The 7252-nt window shown below is 40.0% G+C and overlaps 1 long non-coding RNA gene across 1 annotated transcript; it reads left to right on the forward strand.

Moving 5' to 3' along the window:
- The first annotated feature begins 718 nt into the window (after nt 1–718).
- LOC131737997 (uncharacterized) lies at nt 719–6338 on the forward strand. The gene is made up of 3 exons (XR_009329559.1): nt 719–852; nt 3784–3948; nt 4760–6338. It is a non-coding gene; the product is annotated as an uncharacterized LOC131737997 (long non-coding RNA).
- The last annotated feature ends 914 nt before the right edge of the window (nt 6339–7252 follow it).

Here is a 7252-nt window from a genome sequence, read left to right on the forward strand (position 1 = left end):
TAGATGAGCAATACAGTATTTAACATGATGAATGTATTACTATTGATCTAAACGCTCTATATGACACAATTAATTATAGGGGTAATTGGATATACTTAAGTAGCAGAACAAATGATTTGAGTGCTGTAGATGTAAAGTCCCAGTTCAAATAGTGCTGCCAATGTCCTAGTTCAAATAGTGCTGCCAATGTAAATAAACAGGATCTGTTTCAAATTGCTCTCAGTTCAATCACTGGCAGCTGGAAACAAGCATTCAATCACTACAGACCTGGCTAGAACAAGGCTGTAGAGTCTAGACTATTAGATTAAATAATTAAAGTGATACTTTCCTAAATCTTACCTGTCTCACACTTTCCATTCACTAGTCTATAGAGGTCTCAAATGTCTCAAACACGTATTTTTATTTTAAAACATGGCATCTGGTAAAAGGAAGTTGTGATTTTGCTTGCCTTGCCTGACAGGAAAATCTGCTACACTTGAACTTCATGGGTCCTTTCACCTCAGTTGGGCCTTCAGGGTCATTTTACTGGCTGCAAAGTGTGTCAGTCTTTAAGGGAAGCAGCTGGTTGGTTACTGACAGGAAAGAAAACCCTGAAGGGGTGGGGACAATTTTACCTCTAGGTGAAAAGACCTTGAAAGTACAAGACTGTCGAAAGCAAGGTCTGTGAATAGCGATTTCTTTCTTTCTACTTTAGTCACAGATATCATGTTTTAAATGGAAATACATGTATTATACACAATAAGTGGATGTGTATGACATGGAAAATGTATGGAATTATTTTGTTAGCTGCAATCACTTTAAAGAAATTGTTGGAACAAGGTCCTGGATAGGAATGGGCCAGAAGAGCCACAAGTAAGTAACACTGCACTGTACAGCACAAGCTGTCAAATACATGTTGCCCTCTAATCACAGGATTCACAGCAGTCATATTGCAGTTTTAGACAAGTTGGCTTTGAGACTGAGCAGGCAACAGCAACCACAATGTACTCATTTGTTTTAAGCAATTACATTTCATATTACTTTTCTGGTTATTCCATTTATTGTGAGTCATAAAAGACCTACAGTTTTATTCCATGGAAAATCTGAGGATGCTGTGGAATGCTAATCAATGTAACATATTTAGAAGGGTGGGGTGGTGTAAGGAGCAATCCAACCATGACTCTCAGTACATCTGGCTCTTGGGTGGCCTGATAATAATATAATAAAAAAATAAAAAAAACTGTTTGGAAACTATTCAACAAGATTGTGTACACAGCTGACATAGCTTTCATCCTTCACTGGTTGTCAATAAAGGTAGATAAAAAAAAAAGAAAAAGGTACGGTACTGCTTAATGACTGCTTTATAAGAAATGTTGGAAACAAACAGAGGCTGTTCAATCCATTGAAACTCTTCCCTTACTCGAAAACCAATGGGCCTATCTAATCTAATGGCATTTTAATGATCCTAGAGGTGATCTATACCTGCATTATAACCATCTGTGTACAAAATGTTAAACTCTGCAGTAAAATACATACAAGCACTCATTGTATAATACCTTAGAAAAAACACGGCAGTATACTTTATGTTGAGAGTGTTGAGATTTCTAGCATTGAATAACTTTTCACACTTATAAAAATGAGCGTTCATGGAGTACCCTCTATATATACAATGCTAAGTGTAGCCTAAGTATGCTGTGCTCCTTGTCTATAACACACAGTAATTATCCTAAATTTGAAAAGGAGTTTGCTTTATACAGCGAAAATGACGATACATGTGATGAAATAGGTATACATAACAAACAAATGTAAAGTTACACAGCATTTTGAATATTTACATTCTAGATTCCACTGAAAAGCATACCCCTTAAGAATCATTGATTTATAGAAACACAAACTAAGATGAATAAAAATATGTGGTCTGCAGCGTCTGAACCGACACATATGATTTCCCTAAACTCCATCCTTCAGGCTTGTTGAGCATCTGTGGGATATAGTAGCCTGGGCACAGGCAACTATTTTCTTCACTAACTGCTTAAGTTATTCCAGATGCTGCCCAATCCTAGATGACAATAGTCCACAGTTGTTTGTTCTGTATGTGTACTATTGTACGTACAGTCATTGATGCTCACATTTAACATTTGTTATACTGAACAGCAGAAAATGTTAAGGATTGACACCCCAACCTCCACCCATATACTGTTAGGCGCGGTCTTGAGTGTTTTAGAATTTTTCTGATATGTTGATTGTAAGTAGATACCATTTGATGTTTGTATAAAACATTCTCATGGCTATTCATTTTAAAATGTGGTAAGAAAAAATCATTACAGCATCCATCAGTGCAAATAATATTTTGCCTCAGGTGTAGATTTGTTCCTGTTACTGCTGTACTTATTTGAGGGAAAACAATTCACATCAACATTACTATCAAACATAATGGATAAGCAATGGCTTTGTGAGTGGTTTGGAGTGTAGCAGGGTTTGGCCCAGGGTCCACCCCTCTGTCCCAAGGGTATACACTGCATCAGCTAAAAGTATTGTATATTTAAAACTGCAGCAGACGAATGCACATTTTATACATCAACATCTTCTTTCAATAGTATTGTATATTTATAACTGCAGCAGACAAATGCACATTTTATACATCAACATCTTCTTTCAATAGTATTGTATATTTAAAACTGCAGCAGATGAATGCACATTTTATACATCAACATCTTCTTTCAATAGTATTGTATATTTATAACTGCAGCAGACGAATGCACATTTTATACATCAACATCTTCTTTCAATAGTATTGTATATTTATAACTGCAGCAGACAAATGCACATTTTATACATCAACATCTTCTTTCAATAGTATTGTATATTTATAACTGCAGCAGACGAATGCACATTTTATACATCAACATCTTCTTTCAATAGGTATCAACCATATGAAAGCAACATTATGTTGAAATATACAGAGATTCATTTTCTGCCACATACTGAGGTCAAAAGTGTATGTCCTTTTAAAAGAGTTAACATTGTCACTTGCCTCTTTAGAAAAACAAACAATGTATTCCTATTGTAGGACTAAAGGCCATATTCACATAACTTTTTTTTGTAAACTGTTCTTGTCATGTGAACAGTTCTTTAAAAAGTCAAAATAAACTTCAAACCTTTAAAGTTTGGACAATAATTTGTGAATAATTACTGCAAAGCTATAAAAGAACATTTTACAAAACTAAGGAGTTTTTTTGTGTTAAGATGTGTAAGCTGGGTAAGGCTGAAGAAGATAAGCTGTGCTCCAGCAAGGATGTTACTGTAAATCCACCTCTTTTCTATATTTTTTCTTAGTTGCACATTTTTAATGTTGCCTGCACACAACAACCGCGATAATTATATTTTAATATTTACTAAAGGGGCACTGAAATGGATGAGAAGAATGAGCACAGAAGCTATAAACTATATCTCTTAGCACCCACTGCAGAGATTTTTTTTTTACAGCTGCATACACCAGATTATCTAGTCATTGCCCAAACAGAAGTGTGGTACTAGCTATAAAAAATGACTAATATATCTTGACAACTGTGAAATCTAAAACTGCCTTAAAACTGTATATTTGTCACGAGTGACTAATTAGTTGGAGTTGTGCACATTATGTTTTGCTTTTGTATTTAGTATATTAATTTGCTTTCATTTGCACTTGTTATATTTCACACTTTATTTTTGTTCATTACTCAAATGGAGGCACTTTTGTTGGTTATTTTGTATGATTGTGTTGTTTATTTATTTGTTAAGCATGTGTTATTATTTGCACAACAGCATGGATGAATAGAAGGAGAAATGAGTCCCATTCCCCAATTCCATTTGCACCAATCAACTATCTTGGACAGTCCATTATAAAAAGAGAACCAAAAGTACAGGAAGAGGAGCGAGTGGTTCCAGGGAGAACCGAACAGAGGACGGATGGACGGACGGACCTGGATGGTAAACAACAAGGATCGTTTGGCACTTTAAAGGGAATACAGAAAGATAAATACACGGCAGCCTAGGGCTCCCGAGTGGCTCATCAAGTAAAGGCGCTCCGCATGGAGTGCAGGATGTGCCCTATAGCCTGGAGATCACAGGTTCAAATACAGGCTATGTCACTGCCGACCGTGACCGGGGGTTCCTAGGGCGCAGCACACAATTGGCCACAAGCCGCCTAGGTAGGGAGGGCTTAGGTCGGCAGAGGAATCCAAGTTTCACTGCGCACCAGCGACCCCTGTGGCTGATAGGGCGTCTGTGGTTATGCAGTGGAGCCATCAGATCTGTGTTATCCTCCTGCACTATAGGTCTGGTGGCCTCACTGTGGATCCGCAGTGACGGATTGGCAGGAGCACGTTTCGGAGGACGCGTGTTCCAGCCTCCATTCCCGAGTCGCCAGGGGGTTGCAGCGGTGAACCGGGATACAAATAACAATTGGGCATTCCAAATTGGGGAGAAAACCGAGGTAAAAAAAAAAAATAAAACATTGGCAACGACTAAATTTAAATAAATAAATCAACAAATAAATACATGGCAGCCCGATGGAAGGAAGGACCGAACGGTCAGAAACTGATAGCAAAGCTAAGTATTTATCCTTGAATTATACTGGTGAAGTGGCGCTTTTTGAAATTAAAAGAGGAGTGTTAATATTACATTGAGGAACAAGTGGCGTTTGACACATGCTTCAGAAGTAAAGACACTTGGCATGAGTATTTAGATTACCAGTATTAACAGTTGTTTATGACAAGGTGTTGTATTGCTTCCTTTCAAGGTACACCCCTCCATGACTGACGCCCCAGAAGAGCAAACAGGCACCAACCGAGGGACGGACAGACAGTTCCCTGTACACACCTGAGATGCAAGGTCCTACCCTACCTAAGTTAAGTACCAGTGGCCAGGTCGGAAGACCAAACCAGAGTAGGGAGGGCCGAGAATTGGGGTGTACGTGGTGAATGACCAGGGACACAGTGGGAGTGTGGAGATCAAGTGCTGTTTGTTCTTCCATTGCAGGATCCTACGTCGTGGTATTGGAGAGGTGGGGACTGCCCCTGAAGGGAGCTAAATACAAGCCTTACACCAGGATAAACCAACAGGTTAGGAGGTTCGTGGATCGGTCACCTTCAGCTTCACCTTTCCTTGTTTGCATTTCTACTGGGACAGTGTTTGGCGACTAGGATTAAGTACAGGACTGTAATGGAGTGAAAACAAAAGAGAAACACACTCCATGACTAAGGTCGTACATCATTGCATAACGGAAGGATATTATCCTAAAGTCTTTTTAATACTGGTTGTTTGTGATTAAAATTGTAAATGTAAAATAATAATAAATTGCAATGAAAAGAACAGTAAGAGTTAGTTCTAAGGCCACCGCTGTAACTGTTTTTGTAATGAACAGGTGCACATATGATTTACAAGGACACAATGTGTTGCTAGCGAGTTGCTAAAGTTTATTTTAAAGCTCAGACTTTCTTTAGTTAAAGAAGAGAAGTGAAAGCCCTTGCATTTTAAAAATATTAACATTTCATGTTTTGAATAAATGCGAACATACCGGCAAACTGGTGTAGCTCTGGGCGCAGCCATCTTGGGTAGCGTGTACGTTAATGTCAGGCTTTATTACAGTCGTGAGCACGCTTAATAATAGTTAATGTGGGGGGAAATATATTATTTAGCTGGGTTTTAACTATAGTATGCTTAACTTTTAAGAGTGGGTCTATAATGGAAATTACGCTAACAAGTGTGAATCAGTTAATGCAGAGACTGTAACATATCTATAAGACTATACTTTAATGAAGGTGTAGTGGATTAGTCCTGGGGAGGGGCTAGTGATAGGGGAAGGTATAAGTACCTGTGTAGAGCTCATTTTTGGGGACTAGATTTGAGACTCCAGAGAGAGTGACTGTGTACTCGATGTATACAATCTGTGTTAAATACAGGCTTGTGGATTTGTTTTGTTAAATTTTTAGTGTTTTGTACTGCCAGTCTTCACCTGAGGCTTAAATAAAAGCTTACTTTTGACATTTTAATCGCGACTTCTGACTGTTTTCTGCCACCTGCAATAGCCACTTGACCACAATACTATACAAGAACCTACAAACTGAGTTTTCTAGGCCTTTTGAGGCCCAGGTGAATATACTGCAACTATCATTTCACCAAACTGCTGTTTATATTGTTCGGGAATGTGTTGTGATAATATATTGTGTGGAGTGGAATAATAGTGATACTAATAGCCCCCCCTGAAGTCACAAGTAGCCTGTTAAAATATTTTATGGAAGGTTTTAGTGGTTTTACTTAGTAAACAGTTGTAGGCGTTTTTAGAATAGGTTTTGTTTGGAGATAATATGCAAGGTGGTTGAAAGGGGGGAGTTTGCAAATTGTTTGATAAAATAAGTTGTATTTGATTGGCTAAATTTCCTGTAATAAAGAAATCATTATTTTACTGACCTGTTTGTGTGATTCCTGTACTCTAATTGGGAAGGTCTGGATGGTCAGTTTGAAATCCAAAAACAACCTGTGGGCAAAGGGGTATAAAGGTAATTATACAGACTTGTTTTTTTTGTTTTTGCTGTGTTCACTCTGAATCACAAAACGACATTGTCATGTGGGGGGCACACTTTGCCCTGACAGCGGTGCTGGCAGTGCTGGCAGTAGCATGGGGAACTCTGTGTGTGTAGGCACTTGTCACTCCGGACGCTGACCTGCAGCTGGCTCTAACCGTGCTCGCCTCAGCAGCAGGTGTAGCGGCTGCTGGGGTTGGCCTGGCAGTTGCCCTGCTGACTCTGAAGCTTTCGGAAGCTCCTCCCCCTCTGGCACTGGAGACGGCAACAGCTCCTCCCCCTCAGGCACTGGAGAATACAGAGGAATACTCCTCTTCTGGCATTCGGGACAATGGCAGCTCCTCCCTCTTTGGCACTTGGGTTGGCAGTTCCTCCTTCTCTGGCACTCAGTCAGGCAGCCCCTCCTCCGGCTCTCAGGCAGGCAGACCCTCCTTCTCTTGCACTTGGGCAAGCAGTCCCTTCCTCCTGTGCCTCTGGGAATGGCTGTTCCTCCCCTTCTTCCATTTTTGGGCATGCAGTTCCACCTTCTCTGGCATTTGGGCAGACAGTTCTTCCTCTTCATCTTGGAGGGGGCAGCATACCACTGTGTTCCCGAACTCCCCACACGCAAGGCACCAACCTTGGTCCTCCATGCAGCTGAGGAGGGCGTCTAATCCACCATCCCACAGAGCTTGGGATGCAGAGGGGCCCACCTCTGGCCTTTGGGCAGG

Source organism: Acipenser ruthenus, chromosome 9 (assembly GCF_902713425.1).
Source record: "Acipenser ruthenus chromosome 9, fAciRut3.2 maternal haplotype, whole genome shotgun sequence".
NCBI classification, from domain to species: Eukaryota; Metazoa; Chordata; class Actinopteri; order Acipenseriformes; family Acipenseridae; genus Acipenser; species Acipenser ruthenus.